General features: G+C 43.1%; 1 long non-coding RNA gene across 1 annotated transcript in view; it reads left to right on the top strand.

Annotated features, from left to right (window-relative positions):
• LOC147753937 (uncharacterized) overlaps window positions 1-16,706 on the top strand; it is a 55,948-nt gene extending 39,242 nt beyond the window's left edge. Inside the window, exon 3 of the long non-coding RNA XR_015312650.1 lies at window positions 16,517-16,706. This is a non-coding gene — a long non-coding RNA (uncharacterized LOC147753937). The remainder of the gene's footprint in view (window positions 1-16,516) is intronic.
• Window positions 16,707-16,784: the final 78 nt, after the last annotated feature.

Genomic DNA, 16,784 nt, shown 5'->3' with positions numbered 1-16,784 from the left:
GCCGATGGCGGACGAATAATTTCGACTGGATTCGAAATTCTGCCGATAAAGGCAACACATAGTCTGGATGAAGTAAATATTGTTTTTATCACTGTGGCGCGGTATGGTTTGGATACTTTTTTATTCATTATGCTAAGAAAATTGAAGTTTTCTCGTTTCGTTATTGGCACTATGTTTGACTTACAGTTACTACGGACACAACGGCTCAAGCATTAAATAGGGCGCATGTGGCGGCAAGGCGTTATGGATTGAAAGTTGCGGATTTTCCTAATCCAAGAGATTTCTTGGAACTTACAGGTAGCTAACGTTTCTATGGCCAGAAGGGACATAACTATCATAGGACCAGTCTACATACGGCAGAACAACGCCTCAAAGCTGAAACGCTCACGGGGAGCCAGTCAGTTTATTAAGATAAATAGGTTAGGGTACTCTGCAACCGATTAACAAACAAGTACGAGATAAATGAAGCGAAGGACGCTCTAACTAGTACAACGGTGTATCAACGCCTCCCGCTAAAGATGCTAAGAAAGAATCGATCAGTCCGCTTCATTGATACAATGAAAAATGTCGCTTGTCTTTGTGTTCTACTGTACATATATCGTATCATAAAATGGGTTTATAAAATGGGCAATAGGCAAAATGTGAAAAGGTTTGGGCCAAAAAATTCATACACATGATATACTAACCATAAACCCGACTTCCATTTTCGGCAATTACGATACATTTCGGTAAACAAAGAGTAACTTGGTGATGCTTACGATGGACACCTGTAATACACGTAATTAAGGCTTAGTTCTCACCTTATTTAGGTGAGAATTAGGTTAGCAATAAGCGAACTCGGTCTGAGTTCACATATTCATGTGGTAGTGATCCGCATATAAATAGATATAAATGTTTGGCTATATGCAAAAGAGCTCAGCCTGGACGTAATTTAGACGCTTATGACAAGGCGGCGTCCACACGGAAAATGGTTTTAAGACTGATTTGCCAATGAAACAATAGCATAAACATACAGAAGCGATGTGATTAAAAACCGTTGATTGTCGCCTTTCGATGCTTGTCAAAGGTAAGGTGCAAATGTATTTTCCAGATTCTGGCGACACCCAAAACTTTCCAAAAACAGCTGATATCATTCCGAGATAGAACTATCTACATGTGTTCCGTCAAAATTCACACAGATACTCGACCAGTAAGCTGGGGCGAGCCCTGTGGCTTTGTGTCACCATAAGACTTTGCTATCATCGGGCGACTCCTTAGTCCATCCGCGTTGATTTCTCTTGGTCGATAGGGCAACGCCCGAGTAAACACAGGCTAGACAAATACCAAGCTACACCAGTACAATAATACCACCGCTAACAGTAGCAGTTCCGTACGTAGAAGGTCGTCGTGAAACACTTCACTCCATATTTCACGTCCATAGATATTAACGCCAGACACGCACACACACGAATACACAGCCCTTCGTTCATCGGTGTATCCTCAGCCCAGCATCTCCATCTTCCGCTTACCTCCCTCTGGCCAAATCAGCTATAGTCTCATCGCGGGTGAGGAGGAGGGGGGGTGAGGTAAACGTCAAAAAACTAGGTAGGAAAAATCGACGAACACCGAATCGAACGCGGATGGGTGAGATATGTTTGGGTGTAGAATCTTCGATGCGTTGTCTGATCGGATATCGATAGAACGGACACTATCGTGGTGCGCAACCGTAGCGGATGCTGCCACAGGCAACGACATGACCGACGAACGGCGCCAATGTACAACCACATATACTGAACGTTTGAGAAATTTCAATCAGTCTGATGTTTACAGGGCGACGACTCGCTGTCATTTTGTCAGAGCCGTGCGTTTAGGGGGGTGATAAAGCTTTTTAGGGGCAATAGCAACAAAAACGACGACGGCAATAGCGTTAGAATATGGGCGACCTTTAGAAAAGAGCTCCCCCCGTGCCATTATTAGCGCCTTATAGATCCCGTGCGTCAAAGGCCGTCTGAATGTGGAGGACGGACTCGAAATCGGTTTTATTAGATAATAAGGAAACTTACGTATTTTTGGAGTTTTCTTTACGTCACGTCCTAAAACTGCTGAACATAGAAAAAAAAAAATAGTCAGTTAAATTGCTTGATGGTTTGTTCAGAGAACTTTAGCGTAATAATAGCGTCAACGGGATCGCTTGTCCTGTCATTTCTAAGGGACATCGAACAGCAAGGTAACAGGTTAAAAAACAAAGGCAACAATTCGAAAAAAAGGTGATGGGAACGAGCAGACTGACGCCGACAGACTCCCGATATCAATCAGTAGATTCAATACGCTCTGTATTTGCTTGTTATAAAGAGATGCTAGGTATTCAACTATAAGTTACTTGTTTATTTTTTATTCGTGTTTGGTTTTTTTATCGCTTGTATTATTTATCTCTCCTCTTTGTCCGCAGTCGAACAAACTACAACGATATCACAATAACAATTACAGATTTACCCTCTAATTTCGTTCTTTGGTTTCGATTAATGATTTTTCTCGCCTTTTAAAATTGTAACGTCCGCTTAGTCCTTATCATGATGCCCAAAAAATTTCTATACAAGCCCATTTTCACTACTATTTTTAGTATTATTTGTTGAGTTCGGTGTACCTCATTGACGCATTTTACGGCGGCTGGTGGCGACGTCCTTATTGCTCGCAATGTATTCCTTTTTATCGTCGCGAATTTCTCACTTCTCAAGTAGTATTTGGCCTACTTTGACCATTTTTCAATCGTTTCATTTCTACAATGAATCCAACCATTTGCCGTTTTGATGGTCGTCGACGATCGGCCTACTTGGTCCATACAAACGTCTTCTCAACGCCCAACAACAGCTCACTATCGATTTGACCGTCTTAATGCGTTTCGTCCACCGACCGACTCGTTTGTTATATAATATGGAAAAAATCACACAGAAAATTTTTTACACGAGTCCTTTAGTTAAGTGTAAAAAAAGTAATGCTTTTTCTTAGGGCTGTTAACTGGTGACGAGGAATAGCGGCCTTTTTTTATTATTTCAATATTGTGACAACAACCTATTCAGTAAAAGTGATACAGTATTTTTGGCGTTTCCCGTTCGACTAGGACAAAAGCTAGGCACATATGAGTAGCATCATCGAGCGAAATTAGAATTTCACCTTTTACAAAACCAAAAGCATGATCTATATTGAAGTGATCTATATGACTTTGTACGTAAGTTGAACGATTGAAGTGAAACGCACGTACTTTTGAATGAAAAGTTGCAAAAAGTCTATTTTTAACGTCTGGAATCTATTAACATTCAGTTACACGTAGATTTAATAACGCTTTCCGAAATACGCGTGACGTTTTTTGGAACAGTCATTATTTTAGTAATTTATCGCTATGCGGGGCATGTAATAGACAGTATAGAAATAAAACATATATATTACTGCCAGTGGACTCCTTGAGATGTGCCTCTCAACTTGTAACTTCCTTCCTTCTGGGACCTATTTTCCTCATGGTCTCAGTCATTGTAGTAGATTATAGCTTTACGACGAAACATTCTGCGGACATCGTTCCTACTAATAGTTGTTCCAACCGTAACTATATTTTGTGCATTTGATGCCGCGTCATCGAATCACCACAAATTCTTTATCGATGAGTCTTTGGTTAACTCTCGTTGCTAGCTACCACATGAGAGCGAACTTCAATCCAGCGTGTAATGGCAGTGTTTTCTGGGCTTGAACGTAATTCCGCAGTCGAAGTCCCGCTCCTTGCTTTTGATACTTATGGCGATACTAGATGGTGATTAGGTTGACGTCAATGGCGATCATAACAATGTCACCGAAGCCAACGTCTTCGTCCAGCCACCCCAGTACCCCTGCCGCTTTATCCCACTCCCAAACTTCACCTTCATTTTAACTCCTTCTGTTACTCCATTTCTCTCACTGTTTCGTTCGACAGTTTCATCCAGCATAGCGCTAGCATGAGGGTCCATCGCAGACCCCCGTTGTTATCGACTTTCCAACATCTAAATGGTTGTTTGTATGTATGCGCGAACTTTGATGAAAAATGCATAATAGCAATGGCAGCAGCGGCCTCCGCTACAGTGAAACGCAGCTTGTCAGTACCGAGGCATCAGTTCTGAAGATCAGTTCAGGTTTAAAGAGATACTTCAGCGCGTCGTTCTTGTTGTCGACTGTCTTCCGCCGTCGTCTTGTTTCTCCGCGCCTCGGCTTCTCGCGTCGTCTCGTTCTCATCTTCGAACGACTTCGGCCTGTCAGCTCAATGTCGATAACGGTCATACTGACGATATTCCTTGGGCCGGCCTCGAAAACTCGCTAGGGAGCAACACCGGCGGCGGTCGTAGCGTGAACGGCCACTCGTGTTGCCGGACACGGCCGTTCACGCTTGTTGGCGCCTTCATGTTGCTGGATGGACTCGCGATGCTGTTCATGTCTTTATAAATTCAGTAGTTGCTATCTGGTTGATGGCTGAATTTTCTGCGCTTTTCGTTGCGAGCAGAAATCGCTATCATTGCAGCGGTATTTGCGGTAGTCCGAAGCGAGACGCGCCACGGCAGAGCCCGTAGCAGAGCGGCTGGGGCAGGCGAACAACGATTTTCTATCGGTACTTTATTATTATTTTGTTACTCTTTTAGACACATTTTAATTAAGTCATCGACTCCCTGATTTTGATGTTTTACTTTTTTCTCCCCCTTCGTAAAAGACCAGCGAGCTAACGTTGCCAGAGGGATCTTCTTACGTTAACCTAACGTCGCTTCGACGCCGACGGAGTCGTCTAGCTGTTCAGCGAATCAGCCAAAGCCAGAGAGAAATTGCAGAGGGCCCGGGAGTGAGTCGATGTCGATAAAAATAAAGGTAGTAGGCTACAAGCATGTGTAATGTGAGCATAGGAGAAAAATGAGGATATATGTCTTGTGTCAAGCGGAGGACAACCCCCTGATGTCGGTTACCGGAGCGACGTCAGCGCCGTTAGAAAAGCAACAGTCACACTGTTAGCAGTAACAAAGTAACGTGGCACTCGACATTTACCATCGCCGTGCGTCGTCTAGCGACGTTTGATAGGAATACAATTTGCAAGATTAACATCCTCTACAGTCTCTCGATGGCGGCGGCTCATCCAGAAGATTACCTGAAACGTTACATGAAGCCGATCGATTGGTCAATCGACCGTAGTGAATTTAACGCGGGTCGGTAGCAAGGGCGTAAATTGTTTTAAATTATAGTAGCAGCAACGGCATTGACGGCAGTAGCGGCAGCAGGAGCAACAATAACATTTTAAGACAACCACTTAGCGTTCGATAGAAGCAAAAGGTGGAAAGATTGTTCGAACGCTACACGGGTTCTCGTCATACAGTGCTTGTACGACACGAGTTGTGTTAAATAGGACCTCGGATACTGCTGAATACGACCCCTGCAAAGAACAAGCAGAACTCGTCGGCGCAATGTAACGCATCACAGTGAACTTTAGGTCGCGTTCGATTTGAAATCCGTCAAGCTTTATTGATCCATGTTACGTACGTGTACATACAGGTCCCTCGAACGTTGAGTCTCCAATATACCTTTTTGTTTCCTCATTTCAATGTCTCGCTTCCTACATAAACAGGCGGAAAATAAACAGTTTCATGTCATGAAGAACATTTGGACGTACGACATAACCTGCCGCCAAATCCTATGCATTCTTTGGCGGACCCATATGGGACATTCGAAATGAAGTCTTATTATAGATGAAGAAACATAATTTCAATGGACTTCCCTGAGTCAACAAACGTATTTTTCAATACGTCCCGTATTCTAGATACCGCGTTAATATCTCTACTGTAATACACTGTACTGGTTAGCAGTTTGCCAGGCGTCCGTGTATGCATCTTGCAACTAGAGCTGAGGTACGTTCAGATCTACTGCTTCGAGTTCTAAAAAGGATGTTTCGATTTCCTTAAACTTAACTTATCATACATTTGTTTATACCAAGCCTTATTTGAGTTGTACAATCCGCAGTTAACAGGTGCGGAGTTTAGCACAACTATTGTACTACGAACATAAATAGGATATTCCCATTGTAACGTTGCTGATTTTACATCTATGGCATATCAACGCCCGTCAAATAATTCGGGATTCGATCGTGTGCTAGCTGTTACTGAGTTGTGACGACGGCTATGGGTGCTTCTCATTTTTGATTTGGTCTTCGCATTATCGAGCTCCAGGTCACTGGGTCAAGAGCCCCTAATACATGGTGGGTTAAGCCCAAGAAATCTCCGTTGAATTCTATACACACACACACACACACACACACACACACACACACACTCAGATAGCTGCAATGGATAAAATCGATAACTAGCTCCGCGTTAATCGCGAAGAAGCCGGCTTTTTCAATCTCCCGGGACCAACGACAGCACCGAGGAATTTACACGATTCAATTTCATACAAAGTAAAGTTTCTTGTTGTATTGCGTCAACAGGGAAATTTTTAAGGAATCGAAGTGGCGATTGGCGATCCTTATTCGCTTGTTTTTTTGCCTGGCCATTATTTCAGAAGTGTATGATGTTCCGCTAGAGTGCGACGGCCTTGGCTAAGTTCTGACCCTGTTTAACATACAATCATATTAATAACGTATGCTAGCCAGTCTAGTGATAGATATATATTTTCAACTGGAGAACATCGCCAGTGAACGGGAGCTTGCTATCATTACTACTACTACTACTACTACGGGTAAATTATTAAGACTTGCCCACCGCCAGCTCTGAAATCTGTTTGTTAAGGTAGCAACAATATTTAACATCTTAGATACATTTCTAACTATTACTACATAGAAACTATAACCTGGTCTAACACCTGTATAGGATATAGCCATATTCTAGCACTTTTCTACCTATACCAAGCCGAAGTTATGGTTCACAATGGCGACAATGAGTCAAGTGACAAATGGCGCGTCGGACAGTACAACCCGGTGACCGCACCAAACGTGCCTAGGAAGAACAGATTACGATGGGATTCCTCTGAATGCATGCCACAAAGTGATCGCTGCTATTTTATACCAATTCCATATCAATGTTATTGTCTCACTAAAGGAAACAATATCGGACGTCAGCTTTGGCGTTGTTGGCTGCGCCGGTCGCCAATATTTATCATGAGTGTCCGTCTGCATGTCAGGCGTCATGTCGGAACACAGTATCGCTATGGCGACCCGACTACGGCCCACAGAGGGTTAATACTTAGCTGCGTGAATCAGCTGACTTTGGTACCACTATGGTCGACTGCGCGAATATGCGCAGGCGGGCCGGCGGTTGAAACGAGACAGGAAACGCTTCTGGCGTTTAACGCAGCATCGCTTGGCTAAATAATGGCTTTTCGGCCTGTTGGGCTTAGCCGCCGTCGCCGCCGCCGCCGCCGCCGCGGCGGTGTCACTACAATAAAGCTGATAATTGTAATTACATTGGAAATACGTCCATCGCAACAGCTTGTCGCGTTCTTAGCCAAGTCGTCCTGCCTCATCAGCGGGCGATGCGCTGGGGCGTATGCGATGCTAATAAAGTAAGGCGGTCAGACACAACACAGCTGCAGTAACAAGCCGATAAGGAGATCGAGCGACAGGAGGAATCAAAAGAAATTTCTCTTTATTTTCAATGTTTATTCCAGCTACGGACGAAAAGATGACTCCTAAAGCAGGATGCTCGGTTTCACTGAATTTCCACCTCCGTAGAATGCTGACGCTATCATTGACGCGGCTGATTCACTCGGCCATTTCTTCAACTGGCGAACACCAACGGCTTAGAAGCACTCGTTTCGATTCTCGTTCGTAGCAGATTGAAGATCTCGCTGGTGCAGCGTTGGCAACAGTTACAATGGTGTCACAGCGTCAGTAGGGTTCACATAGGACAGATCGCAGACCGAGAATTAATGCAATAGTTGCTTGATTGTCTCTTTTTTTATTCGCTTCTTTGGTTTTGTCGTCGTTATCTCCTGGGATGGAGGTGGTAGGGCAGCGGCCACAGCAGCAGCGGCCACAGATCCAGTCGCAACGTCGACGGTGACTCTTGATTGTTGGCAAGTTTCCACTAAGCCGTGGATGTTATCCACGAGATGAGGACGGCACCTATTCTTTTATTGTCTTTTTTATTAGAGAATATTAATGCTGATTGTGCGTTCTGCGTCCATTTCTACGTCTAGTTCTTACCGGCAATCCAGCGCTGTTTGCTGCTACGTGCCGCCGTTGTTCGATACCATCTGCTTGCGACTCTGATACAACGAGAGGCTTCCGCACGTTTCAAACGTTGACGAACGGCCCCATGGGCAGTGGACCGAAGAGGGCGTTCGGATGTTTCTTTTTCACTCAGTAAAGGAGTGAGCGAGGTAGCTTTTGTCTACAACGGAATGATAGTTTCCTGTTTTCACGATGCTGCTGACAAGTCCCACCGACGATTGGCTGGTCTAAACCAGTACGTGTACGTAATACGTGGCCGATTTCAACGTTGTGTTACGTCTAGGCGAGGCCGCACGTAGTTAGGTGGCTGACTACTTTATTCACCTGGCTCATCTTTTGTTCATAATTCGTTATTAAAAAAACATTGCATTTTTAAAACACAGACCCCATGACAATTGGTTCTGTCGAAAAACCAAATTATATATATATATAGGTTAGTCTATTACAGTATCTTTCTTATTTTCTCAGACATTTTCTTAAACCAAAACCATTAATCATATAATGACATTTATGGCTTTATTACGTAGTTCTTAGCAAGATTTGATAAAGGTTCATCAGTACAGCAATACAAACACACGAGGCTCCCGTGTATTGTACAGTGCTTTCGTCGAAAGCCTCCATTGTTCATTGAAAGGCATTTCTTGTTCCTACGCACGCATCAGACGCCGACAACAAAAGCAGTAGCAATCGTTTGTCCCGTTTCAGTTGCCGGCGTCCTTTTATCAGCAGACGTGGGCCAAATCCGTACAATCCTGGGCCACCGCCCATAACCCAACCAAAGCTGTGCATGCCCTGCAACGAAATCTGTACCATGCCGTACTCCTTTTCGCCGACGACTTGGTCTACCGACGCACACAAGCCCCCGGCGAAACAAATAAGCCCAGAAAATATAAACTACAATATCAAAGACTACTTGCCAATGGCATCGGAATACAGCGAGTACGAAGAATGTTGACTAGACCCACAATGCTATTTACAGGCATAACTTTAATTTGATCCATTACCTGCGGATATGCATAGCCATTTTGTGTACCTTACACGGTCCTTACTTTGACCTACTATATATGATGATTTTGGTTACTCGCTGCTTATAGTAAACGTCTTAGATTGGGTAATGAATGAGCTTTTCGCCACTTGTGCGGGGCTTGAGGAATTGAAGGATACGACCAAGTGTTGATGCTTGAATGCATTTTGTATCTCACTTGAGTATCTGAAATTTTGCTTGACGCTCTGTTAAATTGAATATTGTCACGGAATTTTTCCCAGGGTCTTCACGCTAGCAACGGTTAGCGAGGATGGCGATGCCGGCGGCGCTAAAATCTTTAGTATTCGTCTTACTGAGGTTTCGTTTGATGTTTTTCGTTAATGCAATACATTTGTCTAATACTGAAACACGCAAATAACATAATCGATAAAATCTATGACCTCCCCTGAGGCGTAAACAAGGCAGGGTCGCTCTTGCCATCGGCTGTACTGATCGCGTGACATTAAAAATGAGCGAACAAATCATCAGCTATCTTCAAAGTTTTCTTTACCTAAGCTTCTGAAACTAGCTGTTACGGCTATTTGTCGATCAGGCCAGTCGGCCTGACTCTAGCTCCTATAATTATTGAGCTGCTACTGTTTGGATTTCATTTCAATACAATGCCAGACGTCCTTAGCCGATGAATAGGATACATGCACGTTGGAAGGCACGAGACGAAGTGCTTAAGATAAGATCAAGATTAGCCACGGAACGGTTGCCGAAGATGGGCAATGTCATTTAGAAACAATATCACATAATACTTGATCTGTTCCTGCGTCGTAGCAGTACCATTGACTGTGTTGTGTTATAATAAAAATAATAGCACAAGGTAAAGCGTGAAAAACTATTATAATAGAATTTTTCAAATAGATGCCCAGATATTTAAAACGTTCAGAAATAACTTCATTAGAACGTTGCTATTTATAAATCTGGAATATGGCTTACGCGAAGAATCAATTGATCTCTGAGCATCAGTCGGTTCGACCTATAGATGACTTCCCAAGTCGAGGCACAAAGACACCGACGAAAGCGTCTTGAAAATAACAAGAATTGATCTGGCGGTTGCTACAACAAATAGAAAGAGCTTTAGATAGGTGTCATCAAAAAAATGACAGTTCTACTGTCCTCGAAGCAGCTAATTGGTCCTGGCAAGCACCCGTCACTTGGCAAATTTAAAATATGACTCGTCAAAAAATAGGACCATTCTTCTTCCTTTCCCAAAGCTTTGAGAGGGTAACACTAGTCCCTCAGTTAATTTGAGCAGTGCGTGACAAAATCTAAAAAAAAACAACGATGAAAAACACTATCAGAAAGGCATTCGGCCACAGAAATAGCGCGAGGGATAATATCAGCTGCAGCGGTTGTCCTAAGGAAATAGGTACAACCTGTCTACGGGGTCCTTTTATCGTTGTCGAGATCGAAACAAATTCTCAGAGGAATATCCATTATCGATATAAATTATGGTTTGAGCGCGTTGGCTTTTTTAGGCATTAGTAAGTTGAAGCTATTCGATAGGCGTGGGCAAAGGGCGATGAGAGGTAATAGTCACGCAGATGACAACACCGACTTCATGCCGCCCCGGTGCGGACGGAGAATGAAAATGTAGATACAGGAAGTCTCCGAACTTCCACCATCAGAAACGTCACTTAAAAGGCTTTAAAACTATCGTTCGAAAAACAACGCTATGTTTAATTAAGTGCTTATTGAGTTAAGTTGAGGTAGATACAAAGGTAGTTGAGTGGAACTACGATAGGATCAATTCGATTAAACAGCATTGGTATTTTTGCCATTTTCTGAAAATCGCCTAAATAGAAAATTCTATGTTTCCGTGCACGATCCTGGGTATCTTCACGTATTTGGGCTCGAAGTATCGAGTTAATATGGTAAATACTGACTTCATATATTATTGAAAAAAGCCCATAGTTGAGAGGGGTAACCATCTATAACGCTTGAGTCTTGTCCATGCCTATCCGTTCGAATGTGACAGATAGCAAGTAAGATATCTATTGCTTTCACCGACAACAACAAACCTCCAATGTAACTAGCCAGTTGGAAACGATCGACAATATCGTGTCTACAAAGGTGATTAAATATAATTATAGTTCAATTTCAGCCATATCGATGTGGCGCTTATTTACCATCACTGCAAAATCCTTGCCTACGTATCCTTGTATGTAGCTGAACTGAATATGGTGCTCACGTTTGCAGGCAACCGTCTCAAAAACTAGGCGTAGGTACGAAACAGCTCTTCAAAATAACCGCTATACGCGTTGTCCTATTGAAAGGCCGATGTCGCGACATTCGTTTTGGGGTATTGGCGTTTCGCATGTCGTCTTGGATCCCGTAATGACCATTACCTCGATTTGAGAGCATTTACGAAAAGCCAAATTAGATCCCAACGTTCTACATACACTCATGTCACCATGACCGGACGATTGATGACCAGACTACGATCGGTCTGACCATTATGTTTTGTGTAAAAGACAGGCCAACTCCTTTTCACCGTTAATTATCGCACATGTCTTACGGGAGCGCTACCGTGTTGCTGTTATCAAAAATGTTTGTATTACACCTTATATCAGGGAGCCGAACAAATTCATCGCCAGAAATCTTCCGTATTGTGGTATCTTCGATGCTTTCTAATGAAGACACGTAGATCTGTAGCTTTAATTACCGCCACCGTGACTACGGCTTGTCGACACGGAGAAAAATAATTCTTAAGTGACTGCCTTTGTTATTACAAGCAAAGACAAAAAACAAATCCAAGACTTAAATAATGTTTGTCGTTTTATGTAGTGTTTGCTGTTGATCTAAGCTGATCCTAATCTTTACGCAGTGTCATCATGAAGTATTAGATTACTCGGATTAAGAAGGCCAAACCTTCAAGTCAGCGGCAAATAGCAGCAAAAGGCTAGCAACAAGCTGTAGGAGCTAGCTTTAAAAAAAAATTTAATTAACAAAAAAATAATTGAGCTTCAAATACATCAGGTGCAGCAAAAATGCATTAAAACCGACGTCATCAACCGATGGCTCCGCTATTGCAAGTTAATTTTGCTAAATAATCGCATAGCTCTTATTTTTTCAATAAGTGGTGGTCTTGTTTACACAGAATAATTTAGAAAAATCACCGAGTAGCGGCCGTGGTAATTTGCAGGTGTTAGATGGTTCGCTGTCAGCGTCCGCCATATTGACCTCGTTTACCACCTAAATTTCGGATGTAATTGGGGTTTAGCGTTCAGTTTTATATGATCAGTTGGCCTTCCTGGCTCAGGCCTGATTCCAGAGCGCAGTGCTGTTGCGTGTTTTCTAATTGTAAGCACAATATAATTATTAGATTGGCCGACCCCATTGAAACCAGTAGCCAGCCGAACCGCTTCATCAATGGCTGCTCCTTCATCGATGGCCAACTAAGATACAAATTTTAATATAAACTTCAAGCAGTTCCCGTGTCGCGTTTCAGTCACTATACAGGCCAACATCAATCAGCTGTATGCAACGTATTCGTTTGTAGGGCTTTCTTTTTCTCTGCGTTCTTTTCGGAACTGATACAACTATCCGTAGTCTTCGAGGCCGATGGACAATTAGTATATAGTTGTGTGATACCTCAACAGTGGTTTTCAGTATGGAATGAAGTTCTCCATCACTGGCCCATTTTTCTCCATTTTAACGTTATTATGTAGTAATAACAATGTTTGCATATTTTTTGCATCAATTTGATTTTGCAATATAACGGATATTGTAGCAATGATAAACTCTAGCAGTAGCAGCATTATTATATCTGGCATCGTTTCTGCTGACGCGTCCTGCCACTTTCATAGCATGCCTTCGTTGTTCGTAACGAACGATTAGCTCGTTGGCAGTCTATTCGTATAGTTTGCACGATATTGACCTGTATTTAGCTATGCATATATCAAGAAGCGAGACGAGCTGCGGCAGCGTGCAAAAACGAAAATGCTCGTTCCGTAGCAAAAAGTAGCTTGCGTTCCGCGATCGACGAAAAAAAACGTCCCCAGAATCTAACTACGATGGGCATAAAGGTCTCAGCTATAGCTATAGTTCCTGGCTTACGCTTGTGTACGAAGTCGAACGCGTTTAGAGATTGAAGAATGAAGTGACGCAAATGACGCTTAACTCCATTCTATCGAACGACGAATCCGCAACGAATTTTTCTATTCGCCTCCCAACATATTGGGAATACTTCATCGATCCAACGCTACCAATAAGTAACTGAAAAAAAAAAAAAAACAATAAACACGTAGGTGCTGTTTGATCACTGGCCGACTAATTAGGCCCCAGCTTTCTGGTATATATATGTAGACAACGAACACCTTGTCAGTGTGAAATTTTCTCATTCTCTTAGTTCGACGACACCCGTTACACTGGTTCTCGGAGCTCTTCAAAGCGTTGTTCCCGTATGACACAGCACCTTTGCTTTGTTTGTCTTGGCAACTTTTCATCTCTTCCTTACGTACTATATAATAGTATGATATTAAACAATTTGTTATTGCTTCCGCTGGCATTTCGTTGTCTCTTGTTGTTTCTACGGCGTTCCACAGCTATATTCCTTCGACATTTTTTTTTTTGGATTTTTCGAAATGTTCAACTGTGCCGTGACGCCCCGCAGAACGGGGGCGAATAGCGGTTGTGTTTGTTCATGTATTTGAGTGCGATGCCCGACGCCCGGTGACGGTTCCCTTCAGCCACAGCAAAGGACACGACGAAAAATCGCGCGCTGGCACCTGTTGTGACGCTTAGCAATGTTTTGGCCGATATCTGACATTGCCGCTACTTCGGCTGTACATATTTATATAGAAATACACGCCTATCCATATGTAGTACTTGATGGTGACGCGTCAAGGCATCCGTTCAAGTGGAATCGCACACTTGTCGCAAGCGTATCGATGTTACTATTCGTACAATTTGTAGTGCGTTCACCGTCTGACTTTGTTTCAAGAAAATATGCCGACTCATCACTGTTTCCGTTGTGTCACCGTAGTAGGGATGACCCGAAACGCGTTCGGCCCATGGGACCGTCGCTGTTCCTTGGATAGCGAATAAAAATAGAAATAAATTGCAAAAAATGACTATTTAACCTTATCGGATAACTGTGGCGTTTTTAAATAAGTCGTTTCCGAGTTCAGGACCCCCAATGAATAGAGATTCAAGCAATAAATAAAAGTGAGTTGTCGCATATTATTAGAGATTGTAAACTTTTTTTTTCTATTTTTATATTTGAGCAGCTAAAGCTCTGACCAAAATCGAGAGGGGTTGCTCGTTCGACGCGCAGCGGACGTCATGTACTTGTCAAGAGTAGCGTCACCATGACTAATGACCATACCTGTGTACTTATACCGTTGTTTCCAAAACTATATTTACTATTTAACTACCCGTTGACATCCGGTTGTGGCGGATTCAGTTCTGTTACTTGACTAGGCACAATAAACAATGAATTACTTCTTATAAATGAGCCTAAAATCCGAACAATCTGATTGCTCTATTGGGTACAACCGAGCCAGGTCGGCCTACTCTAATATAAGCCTACGCTAAGAACACCGATCGCGAACGTAACATCGACCCAATTACGTCCAATCAATCCAAACAGCTGTTATATATACACACTGTCCTTCTTTGTTCGAACGACATTAGCAACAAACGTTAGGGCGAATAAGGTACAAACGTGCACAAAGAAATTGTCAATCTACCCCAACGCTGATGCTGACCAAATACAACTCGTGCCAAGTGCTTGAATCGACATCAGGCTAAAGACACCGTGGCCGACATCTTAAAACGTAGACTTTGTTTCGCCCAGGCGAGCGAGCGAGCGAGCGAGCGTCGCCCCGGCCGCCGTCATCAGCAAAATCTGAGAGAAGCAATGAAGCCGCGGCACTAACAACCTCAATTGTTGCTGAAGCAAAACACCAATCGCAGCCTCTATCAACCGTAGTCAAAAGTTGCCGCCAGAGATGACTTAAACGGAAGAACGACTACAACAACAGCGCCAGCAGCGTCAGTAAATAGGGCGACATCGCCTTGTAGACACACATCCTTGTAAGGCGCGCACAGGATCCGGTGAATGCGAGATTTTCAGATCGTTCAGACCACCTCCGACCGGTGGTGCTTGGCCCGAGGTTTTGTCCAGGACCGTCGCCTAGCACGACCTGCCGAAATAATCTGTGAAGCTTTGTCTCTGTTGTCTTTTGTGGATTTGTTTTAAACATGAGAGGAAGCTAGCGATGCATGTCGCGCTGGGGCATTTTCACAACGACGGCGACAATTGAATGGGACCGGGAAGTGGACGAGGCAAAGGAACGGACGGGAGTGGTGCGATCGTAGCACTAATATTGATGTTGAATTTGATCGTTCCCTCATTTATGATCACTCTAGCACAGTAAACGAAATAACGATAGATAGGCGCTTTTTCGGGCAAGGAAAACTATGTTTGAAAGACGCCTCTTGAGAACGACAAGTCTCGACTTCAGCGCCCAGCCCTGCGATGGTGTTAAAGTAGCTTATTTACTATAGATTTTGTGGATGATGAGCAATTGAAAACAAGGTTTGTTAGCCTTTGACAATGCAAACCGTACACAACAACAGCGAGAAGTGGACGAAGAATTAGAAGAATCGGCACTAAGGCCACAGCGGCGGCTGAAGCGAAGACCGCATCGCAAGCAATTCAAGTTTGCAGATCGACGACAATGAACATTTCTAGGAAGCGTTTTTCGAATTTTAACTTTCTTTTTGCTATTACTATTCGAACTTATGCTCAGGTTAACCTAACGTACATTTATGTAAATATAAGCACGGCAAGGGAACGCTACCTTAATAAGGTCTAAGGGTAAGCAAGTCCTTTTTTCGTAATAGATTTTTTTCGAAACAGGAAGTGAACGGTTGCAAAAATCAATAACTGATTTATTCTTTCCACCTGTCGAAGTTTTCACAACAGGAAATGCTGCAGATTAGAACAAGCGCGAGTTGAGATTTACGCAAATACGAGAATTCAATTAAAAACCTATTCATAGTAGAGCCAGACGATGCGGGTATATGAAAGCACCGCTTGCCCCCACACATTTCATTCGGAAGCTCCCAGAATATAAATTGTGAACACACTTATTATAGATACGTAAATAGAATGATCTAAGTTAATTGAAAAATGACATAGTCTGTGAATGTGTAGTTCGGCAGGAACGCTTAAAACGGAGCCATCGTCTTCTCTATTTGTCCAGATGACCGCCACAACAAAGTGAAAGGCTTGGTTCATTCAAACACTCAAAGTTTTCTCAACTGCTTTACAGGGAACGAAGGGGGAATTCCGCGGACGCCGATATCAACAATTTCCTTTGACGTAATTTCTCGAGTACGATATAGCACACTACTGAACGAAACAACAATTGTTCAAAAATAAAGCAATTACTGAAGAAAATAAAGCCTACTGCACCCCCTTCTACTGCTGCCATAACTACTACGACGTACACTCGAGCCTATATTAAAGTACAGCATCCACCCACCCCCGTCACAGGAAGGCCACGCCCCACTGCTTATCACGCGACACAAAGTCTTTTT

Source organism: Varroa jacobsoni, unplaced genomic scaffold, assembly GCF_002532875.2.
Source record: "Varroa jacobsoni isolate VJ856 unplaced genomic scaffold, vjacob_1.0 scaffold_96, whole genome shotgun sequence".
Taxonomy (NCBI): domain Eukaryota; kingdom Metazoa; phylum Arthropoda; class Arachnida; order Mesostigmata; family Varroidae; genus Varroa; species Varroa jacobsoni.
This window is presented reverse-complemented; position numbering and strand designations above follow the sequence as displayed.